General features: G+C 40.7%; 1 protein-coding gene and 1 long non-coding RNA gene across 2 annotated transcripts in view; both read right to left on the bottom strand.

Moving 5' to 3' along the window:
* il1rapl1a (interleukin 1 receptor accessory protein-like 1a) overlaps positions 1 to 22218 on the bottom strand; it is a 90276-nt gene that overhangs the window by 53536 nt on the left and 14522 nt on the right. The window lies entirely within an intron of this gene.
* LOC116697817 (uncharacterized) lies at positions 540 to 21008 on the bottom strand. Its single transcript, XR_004334050.1, has 3 exons — positions 20998 to 21008; positions 17911 to 17916; positions 540 to 621 (listed from the first exon to the last, which is right to left on the bottom strand). It is a non-coding gene; the product is annotated as an uncharacterized LOC116697817 (long non-coding RNA).

Raw genomic sequence — 22218 nt, 5'->3', positions numbered from 1 at the left:
ATGCGTGCACTTGTGATGTAATTCAAAGTTCAAATGAGTATGAATGAATGGTAAGGCATACAACACATAATGTGTGTATGTCTGTGTTTGTTTCACGATCAAGCGCTGAACATTACTGCTACGGGGACCTTGGACAGATGTCAAGTGGAAAGGAACAAAAATGAAGAGGGCAGTTGATGGAGGAGGTAAAGAGGACGGAAAGGAGAAGAACTTGATGGCAAGAAGATCCTTGTGTTTACTGTCAAAGTCTGCTAGACTCCAGCCTCAACCATACCGGTGATGAAGTATCGACATATCAACAATCTGTGTGGGAGTAGCTTAGCACAGTCGCTTTGTGCCCTTTTCATCTGTCTCTGCTTGGTTCTTAACTTCTTTCATTGTAGCACAGAGCAATATGTTCTTTCATTCTATCTCATTAAGATGCATCACCCTTTCTCCCGCATAGTCATTCTTTCATCATTTTGACACTGTCCCAGAATTGGCACCACCACACTCTTTTTTACCTTTCAGTAAACCTTGCAGTCCTTTTCTTGGCTTCTTAAAGGTACTTTATTGTCACATCCACATACATGTAGCTAAATTCATTCTCTGCATTTTACCCATCCCTCAAAGGAGCAGTGCCTCGATCAATGGCACTGACTGAAGAACCTAGTACATGTTTTTTGATGGTGGGGGAGCACCCCTGGAGAAAACCAATGTAAACAAGGGGAAAACATACAAACTCCATACCGAAAAGCCCAGAACAACCTGGATTCAAACCCAGAACCTTCTTGCTGTGAGACCGCAGTGTTAACCATTGGGACATCTTTTCCAACACACTCGTCACAGTTTATGTCCCTCTCTCTGGCAGCATGTATAGTGTGTGTGTTTCTGTACAGTGTATCTTGGATACTATCATTGTGAACTTTTATGTTCCCCAATGGGTAGAGTGTACACTATACTTTTCTTCCATTAGGGCTCAGCTCACAGACAATGTGTTGTGCTGTCTGCTAGTGTGCAACACCAGCACACATTCTGGCTACCTGGTGTAGCATACACACACACATTTGCGCGTGGTCTTGTGGCATACGCAGGCTCCTGATTGTTGCAAATGCACAGTCTAACAGGCATACACAACACACTCATACAGTACAAACACCTTCCTGTCAGCCTCAGATAACAGAACCCAGCGGTGGGGTAGCGATAAAGAAGCCATTCCTGCTAAATAAAAGAGTAAAATGTCCAATAAATACACCTGTGTGGAGCTTATGCAGATAGCCACAGGGGGGAATTGACAGGGTAACGCTCCACAAAGTCAAGGCAGATTCTGACCATCAAAAACATCCTCTAGCAAGTCTGACTGTAGGCAATGAAAGAGGATTAACTCTCTAATCAGTGCCAATCTCCGTGGGTAATTCAGAGGGAAGCCCTGGTAGTCTGGTGTCCATTCTGTTACTCGGTCGGAGCAAGAGGACAAGGCTAGCCCAGTCAATTGCAGGAAAGAGCGAAAGCAGGTGGACACACACCTGAGCCACAGGATTAACACAGTCCTGGCATATTACAACCAGCATATACAGTGTACAATCCTACTGGAAGGGTGTCTGTATGTGTTTCCTTTTTTATACCAGGTGTGTAAACACACTGGTAGCACCAGTAGGCTATACCTGAGGTGACACATATAGGGCTGAGATTTACATGAAGAAACAGAGGAACAGACAGGCGGTCTGCAGGGTCACCTCACTGCCATCTGCTCCATCAGCTCCCTTTGACCCGTCTCCACGGCAACCTCAGCAGTTCACATAATCCACTGTTAATTCTCATCTGTGTATAATAACCCTGTGACAAATGTACACATACAAAATTAACTTAAAAGCGTAAGGAGTCTTGAAATGTATATTAGATTACCTTGTGCATTTTGCCTTTATTGAACAGTTTGACAACACAAAGGGACAGAAGGCGTGTGTGACACATTTCATAATATGCATGGTGTGCATTACACCACTGAAATAACACTTTGTATTTTTCAAATGAAACACTGAATTATTTTGCTTAAAATGGTATGTCAGCCTTCAGTTAAAATGCAGTACCTAAATAAATGCAAAGAGCTCTACCTGATGGAGTCATTGCAATGCAGCTCCATGCTTATAATCTAAAATGGATTCAAATAACATGCTTAAGTTCTGCGTAGAATCGGACAGACTATGTACTACATCTTGAGTTTATATTCCTAAAGTTTGTGTTTCTGGACAGGTGTGTATACAGTAGACAGTGTGCAAGACGCATTTGAGTAATCTTCATTTCTAGACACTCACGCTTGCAGGGAGTAGGATTGCTGAGGGTGGCTTTACTTTATATTTGTGTTGTTGCAAGACACCACATCTTTCCTGCAACCTGTTATTCCGTATATAATATTTCTCTATATGTTGTGTGTGCGCGCGCGAGCGCAACTGTTTCAGGTTCATTGGCATGTGTCCAGTAATAAAAGGAACACAATACACAAGCATAAATTAAGATAGATACTGTACACACATCTGAAAAGCTACATACCAAAATAGCTCTCTTATGGAAGAGCAGCAATTAAGAGCATGACACAAGTCATGGTCTAAACGGTCTCTTAGCTACTTTTTACCAGCTGACTCAAATTAAGCCAGTCACATAACACAGTGCCAGGGTGTAATCAGAAAATCCTGTTTGTTTGTTTCCCCTTATTCCAAAATCCAAACTATGCTCTTCTCTCCCAGCCTTCTTAGACAGATGGAGATCATTAGCCTCTCTCTCTCTCTCTCTCTTTGATCTGTCACTCTTTGTCTTGCCTTCTCATTCATCCCCTCCTGTGTTTGCCCCTCACTCACTGTCTCTGTCCATCTCCTTCTACACAGATTTATATCTAAAGGTCTCAAACTACAGCAAAATCTAACAACTTTAACAAGTACTTCATCACTCTTGTCAGAAGTAGTTACAGGAGTCATGACACACACTTCCCCAGACAGGAGGAATTGATGAGAAGCCATTAGACTCTGCTGATCCTGGAGTGAATGGGAAGGCCTCCATCATGGCATTCCTCTACTCCTTGACGTAGAAGCATGGACACAGCCGTTCTTCGGACATGTGTCAGACGCACCATTTCTTTGCATTGTAACTGCACATGTGTACAGAAAGTTTCTTGCATCGTTTAATTATTAAGGGGAATTACAAATGTAATTTTAATACTGACCTTTTTGGCTATGATTGCTACCGCATTTGCTAAAAGGTTCAGATTGCAATTCCCCAGTAAACCACAAATCTGCCATAGGCATGTAGAGTCTATTATTTGTTAATGATTCTGTCATACCCTGATGACATTGTTAGGAGACAAATGTGGCTAAACACAATAAACACCATATAGTGAAGAGAGATGGGGTTTATTGTTAGTATTGTAACAGTTTTCATAGTGCTTAAAAAGTGTTAACAGAGCTCCTGCTGTCCTGCCTGCCATGGTGACCATCTGGACCGAATCCATCACTTCCTCCTGCACTTCCTTTATGGAACTGACTCCTAATTTCTCATTATGACAGTGGGATTTTGGACCAGGCAGCTATAGGAGAGGCCATTTAGCAGCAAGCTGACGAGCTGACAGTCAATGCCATGTTCTCTTAGTGTTGTGTTTTTCATATTAAAAGGATAGTAGTACCAATTGACTATGTAAATGTGGTCTTAGTCTGTAGTAAAAGATATATACTGATTTTTTAAAACACTTTTAGGCTATAAAGTGATGCAGTGGGCACACTATCTTTGATGAAACAATGTGTTTTTTTCAACCTCCAATGTTTTCCACATCATCTTTTAGTGCTGACCTTAGGCTATTACAGGGAAGGAACATCTGTCACGTGAAGCCATTTTTTTGATGGATTGAGGCACAAGATCATTGATTAGTTGTTATGTTAGGGCTATTTTCTGTGCTCCATGCTCCACCTAATGCACGCTGCTCTAACACTGTGATCTTGGTTACAGATTAGGCCTCTTGTTAGGCTGCAAGTACACTTTGCATCTACTGATTTGTGTGCTTTTATAAAAAATATGTTGCTGCACAGCTGAAAGGTAAGCTGCCATTTTAGCAAGAAAACTGGATTGAACCATAGCAGCTATAAACTGTTACAACAGGCAAGGTCAGACTTCAGTATTTGGCTACAACAGTGGCGTGTAGAGGTTTGGGCGTTATCTCATATGACAGTCTTCAGTAAACACACATGTTTAAAGCCAGGGTTTTACAAAACAGTTTCTTCCTAGCTAGCTCCTCATCTCCTTGAAATATTTTAACATTCCCTGGATCAGGGGACCTTGCCCCTAACACTCACAGAGGCTACTAATTTGCTTTTTTTTTTTTTATAAGATGAAATATTCCATTAGACAAATTTCATAAGAGATGGGATGCTTTGGTGTTTTATTTTGAAAGGCTTAAAACTCTTCTCAAAAATTAAGTAGGAACCGCATCCTCCATAACTAACCCTGCTCCACTGTTTGAGCTCTCAGCATACTGGACTATAATGATAAGAGCTATAATAATTAGCCTATATTTATACATCAAATCAATCAAAATCAAAATGTATTTATATAGCACTTTACAGCAACCAGCAGGTATCCAAAGTGCTTAACATCAGAACCAGAAAAATTATATCATACAATAAAATGAGTGACCATAGAAAACAGTAAAATCAAAAAAAGGTTACAAAGAAACAAAAGAATGAAATTGTCACACCTCTGCCACGTATTGAAAGCCAGACTAAACAGATATGTTTTGAGTTTGGACCTAAAAAAAGCCACATCTGTAATAGTACAAATATCAGGGGGTAACTTGTTCCAGAGTCTCGGGGCAGCAAGTGCAAAAAATACATTTACAGACTTCCTTTATTCGCACCTCTAAGTATGTAGTTTTTTTTAGAATTGATACTTTATTTTAATTTTATTTTATGTGTATTAATTTACTTTATCGCCTACTTTGTTCAGTACCCTGTATATATGTTGTACATGGGTACTTCTTTTTTCCTGTATAACTCTTATTTGCATAGGCAGTATGTGCTTTGTTGCAAATATATAGATGCATAAAAAAGCCCGGGTACCCTGCAGAAATTCCTGGGAAAATAGAGAAGATTTTGGCGAGATTTCCAATTAAAGCTTCAGTAGGTAACTTTGTAAAAATGTATTTTTTACATATTTGTTAAAACTGTCACTATGTCCTGACAGTAGAATATGAGACAGATAATCTGTGAAAAAAATCAAGTCCTGGGCTCCTCTCTGTCCTCTTACTGCCACTAGCAGAAATACACCGCTCCCGGTCAGAAACAGCCAATCAGAGCAAGGAGGACTGTCTTAGCAGTGTCAATCACTCTCGTGTACGCGCCGCTCATACCCCTCCCCCGCACAGCGCGTGCCGTGTTCAAGCTCAAGATTGCCAGTGTGCTGCAGTTGTGCTAATCGCGGAGAAATAACTTTTCAGGAAAACTGCCAATTTCTCGAGTGACACCTGCTCAGAAAACAAAGACGGGCAAACAGAAGAAGACCGATGACAAAAAGCGAGCTTAAGAATTAAACCGAGCCCGAAATAAAGCGAGGGTCAACATCGAAGCGGCTTTTCAGAGGTGGAGGAAGCTATGCCTCCTAGAAGGATTCAACACGGATTCAGAGCTAGCGTTAGCCACATTTCTGCTTGACATGTAAGTATCCCTGCTTGATTTATTTCATTTTTTAAGAACTACACAACTAAGATATCGATGGTTACAGTACACTTTCAGTACACTGGTGATAGCGCAAATCTCAGTTTACTCTGTAGCTTGTTGCTAAGTCTAACAGTTAGCTTGTTAGCTTGTGGCACAGCAGGAATGTTGTAGCAGGTGAAGATTAACTTTACTTGCTAACTCCTTCACCCTCCGTATAAGCAATATTGTTTCGATACCTACAATTAGTAAGCCAAAATGTTTTTTTGTCAATCACAACAAATGTAGCTATGGTTAAACAACTTTAATTGTGCGCTGTCCCTGTCGAAGTTTGGCAATGCAGAATTCTACTTTTGATTATTTTTAAACACGTTTTCTTCCCCCTCAGGATGTAATTTGTAAATCAAATGTCTGACACAAATTCTTTGTGCTCCTTCAACAGGTCAGACATGGCCCCGGACACAGAGGCACGTGAAGGAATCGTCTTCAGTCCAAATCAAAATGTTCAGTATTTCCTTGTGCAGGAGTACTTTTCTGAAAAAGCTGATTTATTTTACCCATATGCAAAATAAAACCAAAGACATATTTCTAAGATGTTATTCCTTGGCTTATTGAGCTTCCTCACTGATTCATCATTCCTACTGAAAGTTTAGATCCAAAAGGTAATTCGTAATGTATTGTGTAAAGTGCTACTTTTGTTGTCACAAATGAGCGATTACATAAAAAATCATTTTAAACCCTTCATTGAAAAAATTTACAAAACTTTTAATAGAAATATTTTAAATAAGCAATTTTTTTATATAAGCTATACCCTACTCAGAGTAAATCCCCTGTATTGTCCATGAGGATGTGGAAAGCATCGGTGGCCTGCTTACTAGCCTGCGCGTTCACGGCAGGCCCGCTGTGGGGGAGGAGCTGTGGAGGGGGGGCTGTAGCGCAGCAGAGAGCAAGGGGGAGGGACCTGTAGTTGTGCTCGTTCAAATTTTAGGCTAAGTCCACGTTTCTCAGAACTCCCTACTGCAGCTTTAAATCCCAGGATCACAATTTGTGGCATTCTGCCCTACATTCCTTTTCTGCTCTTCTTCATTTAACATAATAACTTAAGTATGTACAGTAATAGATTTTACGCAAAAATCAGACTCCACATTTATTTGTGGGTGCATCAAAGCAACACAAGTGCATCCATGCACAAGACTAGACCATCCGCCACTCTTGCCAGTATTTAACATTGGATCCTAAGCTAATAAAAGTATATGAGCTGATTGATTGCTAAAGAAAGCCTCTCCCTCCCTCTCTCTCTCTCTCTCTCTCTCTCTACACACACACACACACACACACACACACACACACTATATCACAGTACTTCCTGACCAGAAACAAAAAAAACAGGCAATGTACGTATTTGTGAAAGAGGCAAAGTGTAATATCAGGAAAAGTAGTGCGGAAAGGCAAGTAGAAAGAAGAAACCAAGAGGGACAAACAAGAGGGAAAAATAGCATAAGATGTGAACAGAGAAACAAGTAGTATGTATCACCTTGCAATGAGCTTTACTTTAATGGTAACATCTTATTTGGCCCTATCATTGTCATTCTGAAAACCCCAAAATGTAGTGATTACATGTGTCAATCATCTAATATTTTATTCAGCTCACTTAACTACAATCTGTCTGGCTCAGTGTTGTAGTTGAATCACCAACAATAGAGTCTGTATCTTGAATCCCCAGTGTTTGAGTCCAAGTCCGAGTCACCAAAGTATAGTCTGAGTCAAATCTGTGTCATTACCTGGGTTTGAGTCCAAGTTGAGTCACAAGTGTGGAGAATAGCAACTTGAGTCAGAGTCCAGGACTCAAGTATTCCATCACTGCCTATTACACTTACAAGTAGTCAGAAACTTCATCCCACTTCCGAGTCCTGTTTAATAAATCCTCTAGTCCAACTCCAAGTCACAGTCATCTGTGTTCGAGTCGAGTCACAAGTCAGAGTCTAGGACTCTATTGCTGTCTTGGACTATTGTATTTGGAAAAAACACACAAATGGACTAAAAGTGATATACTATATGGACATAGCCCTGGCACTGGGGAAAAAAGCACTAGAGACATGAGGTCTGAGAGGCAGTCATGTTTGGCTGTTTTGTTCCATGGCAGTGTGTCTCATAAATAAGGCAAGTCCCAGAGGGCCAAAAAGTCCTCCTAAGCCACCACTTCAAAACAAAGCCTCTTTTCATTCCACGTGGAATAACTTGTCACAACACAACTGAACCCAAGTTGCCACCCTATCAATTTCCATGGCAACAGGGTAGGTGGCATTGTTAAATCTGGGCAGTTCTTTAAGGCAGTCTCTGTGGAGGTGGCTAAGGTTACATCATTGCTTCATTAATTTTTTGATCAGAATTTTTTTAAAGGATCACTCAACATTCAGTATGGACCAGAGGAGTGAGTGCATTAACCGACTGTAATAAGATAAATTCTGAACCTGCACTAACAAACAAACAAATCAACTAATTGCAACATTTGATCCAATAAAGCATCAGCCCCACAGCAAACATGCTGGACTTAGCCATTAATGATGACATATGAAGACTCAGGACTTTCTCCTAAACTTATACACCTTATGCAGTAGACAAATAGTAATAGCCATCTTAACATCCTTTTGTGCATGTTTAATTCACACAGAACCCGATGTGAAATTTGTGTCACAGTCAGCTCGGATAAAAGGGAATAAAAAAGTGAATAGTAGGCGGCCACTCCATACAGTTATGTTTCACAAAGAAGCACCATCAGCGTTGTACTACCACATTATCTAAGAGCCAGGAGAAATGAGAGGATGTTACGATATCTGTGTTTTTTGCATTTTGGATACAACCACCTGTTAGCTTCAAAGCATAGCAGAAGAGGGAAACACAGAGAGTTTGACAGTAATGACTAATCATGGACCAGCGATACAAAGCGGGCATCTTCACAGGGAGCCTTTGATGCAGGTGAATCACATCCTAAACATACTTATTAGCAGGAGTGGGGGAGGAGAGAGAGGGAGTAAGGGTGAAGAGAGGGGGAAAAAAATTTGTTCCGCACGTTAGCTGGCATGCTTGGGTGCACAAGAACAGAAGGTTGGCATAATGAATTTTAGCGTGCAAGCGGCTGTTAATGAAATAAAGAGCCCCATCCCACCAGAGGTGTGGATGTGTGTGTCCTGTAGTGTAGGGGCAAAACAGAGAGGTAGGGGACAAAACCGAGGAAGTCAGAGTGAGGAGAGAGAAGGAGATGATTGACGGCTGAGAGAAGAAGATGCAGAGAAAGGCTGTAAAAGTTATGAGAAAAACAAGTTTGTAAAGACATTGAGACACAAATGAAATGTAAAGACATGACTGCATGATTCAGAAATAAACTGGGACAACAAGAATTTCTAGCCATGTTGATCGGATGTTAATTCAGTTTCTTTGTAATATTTTGCTTGAGGGAGTCCGGGGAGAAAATTGACATGAATATAAAACATGCCTGACTAACCAAACTAAAGTCTTAGTTTGGCCTAATAACACAGAACAATCTTGCTGATGGATCTGCAAAATAACACTTTAAAGTTAAACTTTATCAAAATGTTCTCACTTTTTCTTCATCATTTATTCTCAAAAGAAGCACAATTATCACAAAATACCCAGCTTTGTAGAGGCTCAATTTATAAATCAAAACTTTTTGCTGAAACAACATAAAGCACATCTTATTGGAACACTTCAACCCATATCCTTCTTTCCGCCGGGGATTCCTAAACATTGTAGCCAAGCTACAACATTCTCCTTTAATCATTGTAACAGGATATTGTATACATGGACCAAAAAGGCATTAGATATAAGTTTATCTGCAACTGACATACAGGTGGTGTTTGAGGCTCTTATTTGATTTTTAAAGCCTCAGAAGACAGCCTGTCCCCACCCTCTCAACACTGGTTGTCTAATTGAGTGTTGATTTGGTGCTAATTATGTAACATGTTATCCCAGTGAGACGCGCCAGATGCCATGAGACAAAGGGGTGTGGAAGAGTGTGCAGAATTGCACAGCAAAGCATTTAGGAAGACACTCTGTGAGGTCCTGTCTGTATCTGCTTCCTGAATTCGATGGGTCACGGTGCCGAAAAACACACACATCCCACATAAAGAAGCATTCAATCAAGTGAAGAAAATCTTTGGAAATTGTGCATAAATAAGGCCATCCTTACATGAACCACAGCTGATTGTTGAACAAATATTCCTCTCCACAAGCAAGATGAATAAATCATTCAACAAACATTTCCCAGTGAAAATGTCGGCCCCTGTATTAAATATTTAACGGGTTGTCTTAACCATGAAAATAATAAACACTGAGACTGGGTAGTGAGTGGTTGGGTCAGAAGCAATGCTGTGGCACTGAAGCTCTCTTCTCCAGTCGTTCAGTTTGTTCCTCAAACATAAATACAAGATGATTATGAAGAAGACCTCACTGCTCTGTTATTTATGAAAGTCATAGAGCCTTACACATCATACAGTGTAGAATACTCTACATGGGAACCAGAGACGGGTATTAGGATTTAAGAATGTGTGTGTAGTGCTTACTTATTACATGACAGAGTGTAGGTATTTGTGTGCATACACTTGACTGTTTATGTGTGTGCAATAGGAACAACACATGCCACCATCAAAGGATAAGGCTGTTGTTTTCATGATTGTCAACAAATCCCTTGAAAAGCCTAAAACCAACAATGTCTTTCAATAATTTCTGACTTTCCTAACTTGTCATTGGCTCTCAGCCCTAAGCCTATTTGTTCCTTGTTAAGACAAAGGAAATCTTTGAAAAACTTTATTAAAGAGGCTATATGTCTGATAGAAAAGCTAGTGACTAAAGGTTTTGGCAAACATTCAAAACATTCAAAAACGAAAATGCATTTGTTGGGGGACTATTTTCTGCCACGGATGACTACGCACTTGGTATGCTAGTGAGTATTTACAATACCAGTACACTGTATGTGGAATTTACTCAATGGCAATGTTAAATGTTCATTAAATGGAGTGCAACTTTATGGCCAATTTATGTTTTTTTCATAAATTCAAATTCATTTTTTAATGAGATTTTTTAACACAGAAAAAATATAGAAAATTGCTATCCTTTTAGAGGGTCTCTTTTGTAAACTCTAAGAAAACATGTCTGTAACTAGCCCTGTTCCACGACTGTTAAACTACAAAACTGTGGTTTTGTAGTGCAATCTGAGTGAACCTGCCATTTCAGGCATTCAATGTTCATAAAGTTTGTGAAAGTTGAAAACACAAATGCACAGCAGTGGCACTGTCCAATTACAAAAACACAACTTTCTCAGGTGAAGAGCAGTGACATTTCCAGGGTCCTATGAGGTGGCAGTAGCTCAGTCCGTAGGGAGTTTGGTCTGGAACCGGAGGGTTGTCTGTACCATACCCCCCCCCAACCGCTCAGCTCGCTGGTCCAGCTGGCAGCCCACTCACTCTGGCATTTCTCCGTTTGAGCATGTATAGGTCTTGGGCATGTGTGTATATTTAAGACCCGTGTGTAGGGATTACTGACAAACTGAATGTAAATTGTAATTTCCCCACTTGGGATCAATAAACAGTATTTATTCAGTATATTATATCAGTAATTATTATTAAATAATTATTTAATAAATAACGGTCAACGGTTATTTATTTTTAGAATTAATTTTATTTATTAGGGACCATGTACAATTTTAAACATAAATGTTACTATTTGATGCATTGTACTAGAGTTAGGCTTAATTACATCTGGCTAACCCCACAATATAACCCCCCCCCCACACAAACACACACACACACACACACACCCAAACACAACACACACACACACACACACACACACACACACACACACACACACACACACACACACACACAAACACACACACACACACACACACACACACACACTTTTACATCCATCCATAACCTTGCCCCTCCATATCTATCAGAACTCCTACACATTGCCGTCCCCTCCCGCTCCCTCAGATCTTCCTCCTCTATCCACCTCACTGTCCCCCATGCTCGACTCATCACCGTGGGGAGCAGAGCCTTCAGCCGCTCTGCTCCCCAGCTCTGGAACTCACTTCCACCCGACCTCCGCAACATCAACTCTCTCCTCTGTTCAAACTAGACTAAAAACCCATCTGTTCCAGCTCGCTTATCTGTAAATACACTGTTCCTGTTTTGTGTTTGTTTGTTTGTTTGTTGTTTTGTTTTTTGTTTATTTGTTTTGTTATTACTACTTACACTTTTATGTTCCCTATATCTGTCTTTTATTCTCTGTAAAGCGTCCTTGAGTGTTAGAAAGGCGCTGTTAAATAAAATGTATTATTATTATTATTATTATTATTCCAGTAAACGCATTGGTTATCTAGGTTTTTTTCTTTTGATACGTAAGAGAGACAGATTACCAGTTGTTTACTTGTGAAGACAGTAATGGCAGTGAAGATGACTGTAGTTAGTTCAACACCAACTGAACTCAGCATTCTCTGCCTTCACTAATAGATTTCCTATTCTTGACTAATTAAAAAGGGAATCCTTTTTTCCCTGAAAGGCTCCCAGAGCTATATTGAGGGTTGGAAAGGTCGCTGGGAATCCATCAGATGTGATGCAGTTAATCAGCATAAAGCCTGCTTCAGTGCACTGCTAAACAACAACTGGAGGAATGGACCCAACCCTCACACTGCGCCACACTGGTATAGAAGCAAGATAAAACTCAAACTATTATACAGTGTTGTGTGGACATGTTTGAGAAACTACAATGCATGGTAGTGTCTCTATTCTCTCTAAAATGGGTAATTAAAGGGAATTTAAAAATAACTACAGATACAGCTGGAGAGAGAGCAATATGGTGAAAGAAAGAAAGGTAAGAGGTTTGTGGTAGAGAATATAAAGAAAATGAGAGAACAGAGCCCTCGCCCACGGTAATTACCTGTCTCTCCTTTTTATCTTTTTGAGCGACAACAAAAGAAGTTAGAAGAGAGGAGGGGAGACAGGTGGAGGAGAGTAAAATTAAAAAGACCAGAGAGGGAAGGAGAGGAGAAATAGGTGATATAGGAGTAAATGGGAGGAGAAAAATCGGCATGGTGCTCCTGAAACACATCATTCTGCAGCAAACCGACAAGTCAGAAATACAGGCTGACTCAACCTTTTCCAGCAATGTACAATTTACCTTTTTCTGCGTTCCACACAGCTATGATTAAGTTAAGCAGGTATTGTATATTGAGTTAGACACAGCAAGGAGCAGAGGTGGTCATGGAGACAACAGAGTCACAAGAGACATTTCCTATTGTTGAGCATCTCAGTAGCTCGGCAGAAAAGTGAGTGTAATTTCAGTAAGTTAAATGTTGCAACACTCATCAACATGATCTCGCCCACACCATCGGCCACTCGTCTTGTAGTCACTGCTATAGCAAAGAAAACTGCTATATGGGTGCTGCTGGCACCTCTCAACATCAGCTCATACATTTTTTGGTGCAACTTCTGCTTTAGAGAAACTATTTTTTCCTTTGGCTGAGGACAAACCTCCGTGTCCAAAGTGGCAATTGGCTTTATGGAGGAACAGGTGGAACAGAAACAGTGACATTAATTTGCAGTTATCACAACTGGCCGGCATGCATGGATGGAAGTGTATATACAGTGCACACACAGGTTTGCACATACAGCAGATATAAAGACCTGGACTAAAACAAACACATACTCACACAAACATATATGTGGGCATGGGCACAAGCAGAGGTCCAGACAAAAGACTATATTCACACACACACACACACACACACACACACAACACACACACACACACACACACACACACACACACACACACACACACACACACACACACACACACACACACACACACAGCCAGACAAACAGACAAATTTGAGATGCTGACACTGGCTTTATGGACAGCCTTTCTAACTGTGCATGGATGCCAGATGAGGAGAGAAAGAGCAAGCAAGAGAAGCAGCAATTCTGCTGTAAAGACATCATTTCTATTGTGTACCAGAGAAAGTGGTGGCAACACAAAATGGTAATGACAGTTAAGGCGTTTAGTCACGGACTCACTGGGAGGAACTGAAAAAAAGCCCTCATTTTGACATAACCGACATTCTCTAAGGCATCGCTGTTGGGTACAAAATAACTATGATATAGAAGGACATAAACACTGTATATTCAAGAGAGTGGGCTGAATAACACAAATACACAGACATGCATTTACAGCACAGCAGTGCTTATACACACACATAGGGACATGTTAATGTTAGTTGGGAGGGCTCTTCAACACAGTCTTACAGATATCTCTTTGTCTCCACTTCAAGGCTGAGAGGCTTTGACTGCACATTATATGTATGATTTAGAGTATTGAGTGACAAGGTGCGAGGGTTGCATCAACCTTATGAAGAACCATAACTCCAGCGGGGAAAAGAGCTATGGAGGTGAGGGCATACAGAGAAACAAACACACACAGAGTGAGAGTAAGATGGTGGATGTCCTTTATCATAATTGAACCCTTATGTATAGTTGCATGCTTTATTTTCTGTAGTTTATATTGTGTTAACAGAAAGAAAAAAAAAATCACAAGCATATCCAGACTTCTCCACATACTCTGTGTATGCTAAAATGCATGCAGACGCTCACACACTCTCACACTGCTCACACACTCTTATTGTAACCCTTCATTAATTTGGACTCTTCCGGGCTTGCTGTGTCCATTGTTGCTCTGTGGCTGAGATCAAATGTGTGACAATCTCTATGTTCTGTCACTATCCCCTGTGGTTGTTAATGGTCACCTTCTTATCTTTTAATTGGACGGAGAGAGTTTTCTGGAGCGCTCTTTTCTTAAGGACACTTTATAATGAGAGGGTTATTTAGGTCCCCCTAATTGACCTTCAGCCTTTTCATATCCTGTCATGAGAAACATACTGCAGATGTTCTGAATATAACAGAGCAAACTTTATTCTGTTGAGGCAGCAACTACAGACCCAAAGTTAGGTGGTCGCTGCATGTTGGAGCAGAGAAAAGGAGAAGCCAATGTCTGCAGGGAGAAGTGATTCAGGATGTAAGGGTCCAATTACCAGTGGACTGCCAGCAAGGAACACAGGGATCAGAGGAACAAAGGCCATAACATGATCTGTGTCAACATGGCCAACAAGTATTGTAACTTCTTTATGAGCGAACAAATGAAAGAAAGAAAGAGAAGCAGAGAATGAGGGGGAAAACCCCCAATGTTAGGTACAAGGTGTTATCCTGTAAGCAGCAACCTCACTTTCGAAACATCAGTGCTAGTCATTCAAATTAAACCACATACTGAGGCAATTAATGCAACACAAGCTACTGTTGTGATTAATTGAAACTATAGGAGCAGCGCTAATGTTTCTTTTAGGGTAAATACACTGCAAAACATGTGCAGTTCTAAAGAATTTGGTCTCAAGAAATGGATCCAAAACAGAAGCAAATGTATATAATAGAGAGGGAGAGAGAGAAATACACACACACACACACACACACACACCACACACACACACACACACCACACACACCACCACACCACCACACCACACACACCAAAGCCTAGATGTGTCTTCTCCAGTGACAGAGGATTGAAAGCAAAATGCTGCACTTACACAGCTGATTTACACCAGGAGGAGAATACATGACAAAAATGCTTTGTATATCTATTCACCACTGTGGATGTACTGCTGACCCAGTGAGCAGCGGGCTTACACCTGCAGTGTTTTAACAGGTTGATAAGGGCAGCACTTATGAAATTGTTTGACTGGCCGACTTAAAAAAAAACAGCCTAGTAATATTCAATACTGTAAATTTTAAGCAGCAAAAGGCAGGAATTCAAAGTGCTATAGCCTTTGAATAAATTCTATGAATTTGCAGGAGACTTGTGGAATCTGGTAAAACATCTATTTATTTCCTCCTTCCTTTAAATGTTATACAGATGATGGAAGGCTACTTTTGAGTGCCAGTGTGTGAATAGACTTTCAGACTTTCTGCAACGACAGGGCTCCAGACTAATTTTCTTTGCTAGGAGCACTGTAACTACCTAAAAAAAAAATCAGAAATTATTTTGAATTTTTTTTTTTTTTAATAAATTATTCTCAATGAAAACAATATTATTACCTCAGTCCCAAACAAGGTCTCTCTTGCTCCTCTGCCTGAAATAAAAATCATATCCAGGGGCTTGCATTTCCATGGAAAACCTAACTATCTAACAACCAGTGTGGGAAATTTTGAGCGATGAGGGAGCCAGAGACAAAAAGCACCCGATGTCAAGGATATAGACTAGGCTAAGGCTAACTCCTTATCGGCTATTACTACCCAGCATTTTTCCTCCCCAATATACAGTCTTTAGCGAGCAAAATGGATGATCTTCGCCTGAGGATTACCACTTACTGTGCAACATCACATGCAGTCGGAAAATGAATGTGACGCTGTGAGCGGCGTGTGTAGATGACGTTAGTCCCGTTACACACGCACGGTACCCTCTCTGCTTAAAAAAATGGTCTCAGTCTGGAGCCCTGAACAATAATCGTTTTTAGGTTTTTGAATTGGTCAGTGAGGTACAGCCTTTGTAACCAACACTAGAACTTCAAATTCTCTGTGTAATTACAGGGCGTTTACTGTAGATTGCAAAGCAGCCTATCAATCTAAAGTGCTCTTGACATCAGGAGATGGTAAAATGAATGAGGTGAAGTTGGGCGTATTGATTGATCTGATAAGTAATGTCACTTACTTATTAAGCCATTAAATATTCCATCCCAACGGTATATTATAAGAAATTCTTTAAAGGTCACTAAAATTCACTGGTAAATGCAATACAGGTATGTTTTTTTTCCAGATATGCATTGCCAGCCACTGGAAAACACTGTTTAATTATTGACCTACACTTCAAAAGGCTTTAAAAGACAGAATGATAACTTGTACCAGCCCTACACGCTTAGATAGTGATGATAACCGGAGACTGAGGGGGTGTATGCAAGGGTGGAGTAGGGTAGGTCAGGCAAGATTAATTGTGGGGGATGTAAATTTCATTCGTCACATGCAGATTGATGTCAATTTTAATTGAATTAAAACAATGTGATCCCTGGCCTGCTTAGAATCTAGGACAGCTGGTGACTAGTGATGAAGTGAGTTAGAGAACACTTGAGAGAAGGGGGGAGGGGAGAGGTTAGGGGTGAGGAAGACAGACAGAGAGGGAGAGAGAGATTAGTGACAAGAGTGATAGTTGACCTTAAACTAATGAGCCATTCTGCTCCAGCTCCACCCTGCACTGGTAATACTGTGAGTAACTTAGCTGCTCAGTAAAGGCATTAAAAGTGTGTGGACTTAAAAGTATAATAAATAACATTCATACCAGGCTTTGTGTTGCAATAATATGACAGACAGTAGGTTTTACTACACATTTCACACATAGAAAGTGCTTTTGCAGTGTGTACACCAGCCCCTCATGGGTGTGATTGATGTACATGTGTGTACACAGGTACATACATGTGTATAGGTGGAGTCAACTGCTGGAGTAACACTCATCTCAGGTGTGATTTTCATCTTCTCCCCAAGGACATGTAGCCTAGGCTGAGCGTGACCACGACATGCAGGCACTCAGGTGCAATGTATTCATTCATGACTCAAGCATACGGACTGAGAGATGGAGAAGGTTTCAGTCGAGAGCAAACCGATCTTATTTTGTCACCCCACACCTCTTATCTCGCCCCACTCGTTCCTCTTCTACCCTCTCTCTAGGATAATATCAGCGCTAAACGCTGCCTCTCCATCTATCTATTCACCTTCAGCCTGATAGATGGGGAAGGCAAACAGACGGGGGATGTGTGGATGCCACACTCATCTTTGTCTTGTGTCTCTACTGACTGCCTCTGCCTCCATCCTTTCCTGCTGGTTCCAACATCCGCTGCAGTAAGATTACGCCCAGCTGGCTGGGAAAAATTCAAGCTATTGCCTTAATAAATAAAGAAATAATTCATGAAAGAGACACGCACCAAGTCCTGCTCACAAGCGGGCACACAGGCAGTAACATTTTATAAGGTTGTGAAGTGTTCATGCTTCTGAAGGTGACCCTACAGGAACTGTAAGAAACCTTTTACTGCAATGAGACAATGTCCTGGATCACCTCCCCACACCTCAGCTCCTCATTACACCCCCCCCCCCCCACCACCACACACACACACACACACACCCACACAGCCCTAGATGCGTCTCAAATGTAACAACGCCTGCTGAAGCTATAAAATCCACCCACAGTACATTCAGATACAGTGAGAAGGGACACCACATGCAAGCAAACGAAACAGTTGCAACAGTCACATATTTTATTTCCACACATATATATTTATTCACAGTACATTAAGTGCGTTTGCCAAACATCTTCCCTCTCAACGTGGATATGCTTTAAGACGCAATGTAAGGTAGATGATTCCACTCCTCCCCTTGATTTCCTCATGCCCTCTGCACCTCCAATTCACTGTGCCAAATGGTACATTTACATTGGTCATAACCTCAATCACCGTGCTCGCAGGCCATGCTGAATGTGCAGACAGACATTTCCACAGTGAGGGGATGCAGACAGAGGTATAACGGGAGCAAGAGATAGAATCCCACGCCCGAGGCATCCATCAAACCAAACGACTCCATTACAGTAAGTCTGACAGAGGCAAACGGTAATGTGTACTGTGATAAACACTAGGATAATAGTCTGTTTATAGTCCTGGACACACTGTTTCTGCTGGGAAACACTAGCAAAGAATACAGATAAGATATAGGAGCAGAAACCTCTCTCATCGTTTTCATTCTTTCTATCTCTTCTCCTCTCTCTGCTTTGCCGTTATCAGTCACTTTCACTCCCTTGTTCTCTTTATCCTTTTCTGCTCTCTCTGTATAATATTTTGCTTCCTACAGAACGCAAAGGGAGCTGCATACATCAGCTGAACGGGGCTTTTATCTGGTGTTATACTATTGTAGCATTACCATCACAGTGCAGGAATGAGGCATAGGAGAACCATACAAACTGAAGAGAAATGATTCAGATGAAGTATTAAAAAACAGACAAATCGCACAAGCAGTCATACATGGAGTTGCCCATACTGTATCCATGTATCAATTAATCATAGCTGGGTCGTTTCAGCGGAGGCGTTGCTTCTTGTGTTTCTGATAATAGAAAGGGGTAAACACAGGAGTAGACTAATCTGACCATGCTCGGTATTCCTCAGAGGAACCGGGGAAAAAGCAAACCTGTTGCAGCTGTGAATCAATTATAAGAGTACAAAAAAATGCACTCTCTTTACAGATGGGAGGTTGAGGTTAAAGGCGGTCTATGGAGGGGAGAGAGTGAAAACAAAATCATTCCATCTGTTGATAACAGCGTTTTTATTCTCAATACACACTCCAACGCTGCACAGGCTGGGCCTGTGCCATGTCCACAAGCTCAGAATGAGATAAGAACATTTAAATTCACCCTGACATAAAGTGGAGAGAACATAAAATGAAGCAAGGGGTCACTGTTTTTTACATTTCTATTAACCTGAGCAGCATCAGGGCTTGATTAAAGGGTCTCCTGGATCAGTCTCAACTGGGTGAGCCTATGTTTATGCCCATAGTTAACCTCTATTACAAGACTAACCTCAGTTCAGATAGCAGCTCCTCTACTGCTTGTAATGGAGGCCGTTGCATAGTGCAGCGGGGTCAGAACAGCAGACACATGCACACACACAATTGGCAGTGAGGAGGGGTCAAAGCAAAGGCCAGTGTCTATGGTGTTATATTTAAGATCAGTTAAACTTAATGACCTCCTTCATCCTCTTGGCCTATCAAATAAACTATAACATTAGTGCTTAGAGCTCAAACACAGTTTGGCATTTTATGTTGGCCGTCTAGGCAATTTCGGTTTTAACAGGATGTGATAAAATGTGGATAATCTCACGCCCACTTGAGGGGATGATGGTGTAGGTTTATTAAAGGATATGAGCCAGTTGGTTAGAGTGTGCTAATCCAATTCTTCCTGGATACTACATCCTTAAAGAGGAAGTACCCCACTGGTATGGTAATACGGCAAAATGCTGCATCTAGAGCAGAAGTACTTGTTGTAATGGGGATTAAACAGAATTGGTGACTGAGACAGGCACCTATTATGATGCTTGTGAAACTTTTTTCTACATAGCCATTGAGGGTTTTCTGCTGGTAACATGTTTTTCTCATACAAAGGGAATTTGGGGTCAGCAACACTTGCAAGGGAACATTTAGCATTGTCTTAATTATGGAAATGTGCTTCATGTGAATTATTTAATGTACTGCAGCAAGTGAAACAATTGTGGCATTGCCACATCAACCTGTTGCAGAGCATCACATCCTGGGTGTCAATTAAAATAACTTCTTCTATGTTGATGCCTTGTTGACTTTCATTATGGGAAATATGCATACTATACGGGTGTGCAAACACATGCTGAATATGTGTGGATCATTGCACAAAGACATACAGTACATGAAACTATGGTAGATTTAATAAGAACAGTAAGAACATACAACAATCGAAAAAAGTTTGATTAAGAAACAAGTTAGAGTTTGATCAGATACAATTATTATTTCTTACTTTTTTGCTCTCCCTGACTCACTCTTGTTCACAGGGATGATTGAACCAGATATTTTTTTTTTCTTGTTCTGGCTTCCATTGTTCAGTAGTCTCGCATTGCTGGCCAAGACATGAATTGTCTGGCCAATCCAGAATTCTGAGATGGGAGAAAAACGTGCTCTGGTTTTTTGGCATTTCTTCACAACAATCTTATTTGTAATGGGCAGCGCCAAGCGCCAGACATAGCCATGATTTTGCTGCAAAATATACTTGGGAAGGAACTTGTTTTGGTAAAACGTGTACGTTCAAAAGTTGTTTTAGCCAGACAACTCAGATTGGACAGATAGTCTAGCTAGTTGCCTGGATTTACCCAGCAACCATCTGAGGAGCATGAATTGAACAGATTTTAAAATTCCAACATAAAGAAAGTGAAAGGTAATGGACATCCGGCCAAAAAGAGGGACATCCGGCAAAATTTCCGGTGGCACTGGAGCAATCCCGGAAATGGAACGTTGTGGATATGGACCAATTGTTCAGCCAGGTTTATTGGATTTTCATAGCTCACATTGCATACAGGCAACATGGAGGGATCATACATGGAAATAAAATGTCTTTCACTTTACCACTGTTTCTCTTTCTTTCTGCCTCTTCGCTTTTCACTCTCTCCTTACTCCTCCTCTCTCTATCATTAATGTAAGCTGTGTACATTTACAGCATAACCCAATAAAGTTTTTATGACCACTGTCAGTATAGAACTTTGAGGTCATGCTTGCAGGCAACTAACATACAAGGATAAAGCCAAAGTACATAGAGCATAGAGCCAACATTCGCCAGACATAAAAATTGTGGAGTACACAAAACTGTGTAGTACACAACTGTACATATCAAATACAATGATATTGTTACTCTAATATGTTAGATGTCCCCTCAGCATATAGCTCAAAACATGGCAAATAAAAAACTACATGGATAGGAAGAAAAATTTGTTTTGTTTTTGAACAAATCAACCCTTTGAACTGGATCCAAAACTGGTTAAGGACCTAATGGAAATCCTGCTAGTGGCCCCTCACACTAAATATAGTATTATGTTGCCCATGCATGTCCTCAGGAATTTCTAATTTAGATACTTTACAGGAAATCATGGACACAAGAGTACTTTATGTGATAGTAATGGTGATAAAATGAAATCCAGTGTACTTTCCTCATATCTGCCTTATATTTATTGAGCCTAACTGGACATGAAATGCTGGCCCATCAATCATAAAAGCAGACAATCTGGAAGCCACACCTCAAGGAACACTTTTCAGCCTCATCCAATAGCCAAAAGTGCTGATGTTGAGGAGGTATGTATCTTCCTTTTTGCTAAATAGCAAAAAACGTGTTTATCTACCACTGCTATCGCCCTCATATCACACAAGAGCAATGCCCAGCCACAGAAATAAACACTGCACAAGATACAAGTCAAATGTTAACGCTACTTCTTTGTGAACTAACATCACACACACACCCACACACACACACACACACACGCAGCTTTACTACATTACACTTAAACACACATACGCAATAAACACAGAGTTTTCTGAAAATGTAGACTTTTATAACCTTTTCATAATGTTGATAACCATATAATTACAACAATTTGGAGGTCAAGCAAAACTCTTTTTCGTTGCTACAGCGTCACTGAGCACAACCACGATTTAAGGCTTTCAATTGTATGCTGTGATGCTACTGGGCACAATCATAAATAGCATAAAATGTATACGAACTAGAATACAATGGGTGGGACTAGTTTGAGAGTAAGAAAAGGAAGGGGAAAAAATCAACCCTAATCAGAGCGGTTGACCTGTCAGTGCTCTGAGCACCCGATCCCCCGTTCACCCTGGAGTACAATCACACTAAAAAGAGTGAATAATGCATTTATTTG

This window comes from Etheostoma spectabile, chromosome 11 (genome assembly GCF_008692095.1).
Source record: "Etheostoma spectabile isolate EspeVRDwgs_2016 chromosome 11, UIUC_Espe_1.0, whole genome shotgun sequence".
Lineage (NCBI taxonomy): Eukaryota > Metazoa > Chordata > Actinopteri > Perciformes > Percidae > Etheostoma > Etheostoma spectabile.
The sequence above is the reverse complement of the archived record's forward strand: the minus strand, read 5'-3'. Positions and strand labels throughout refer to the sequence as shown.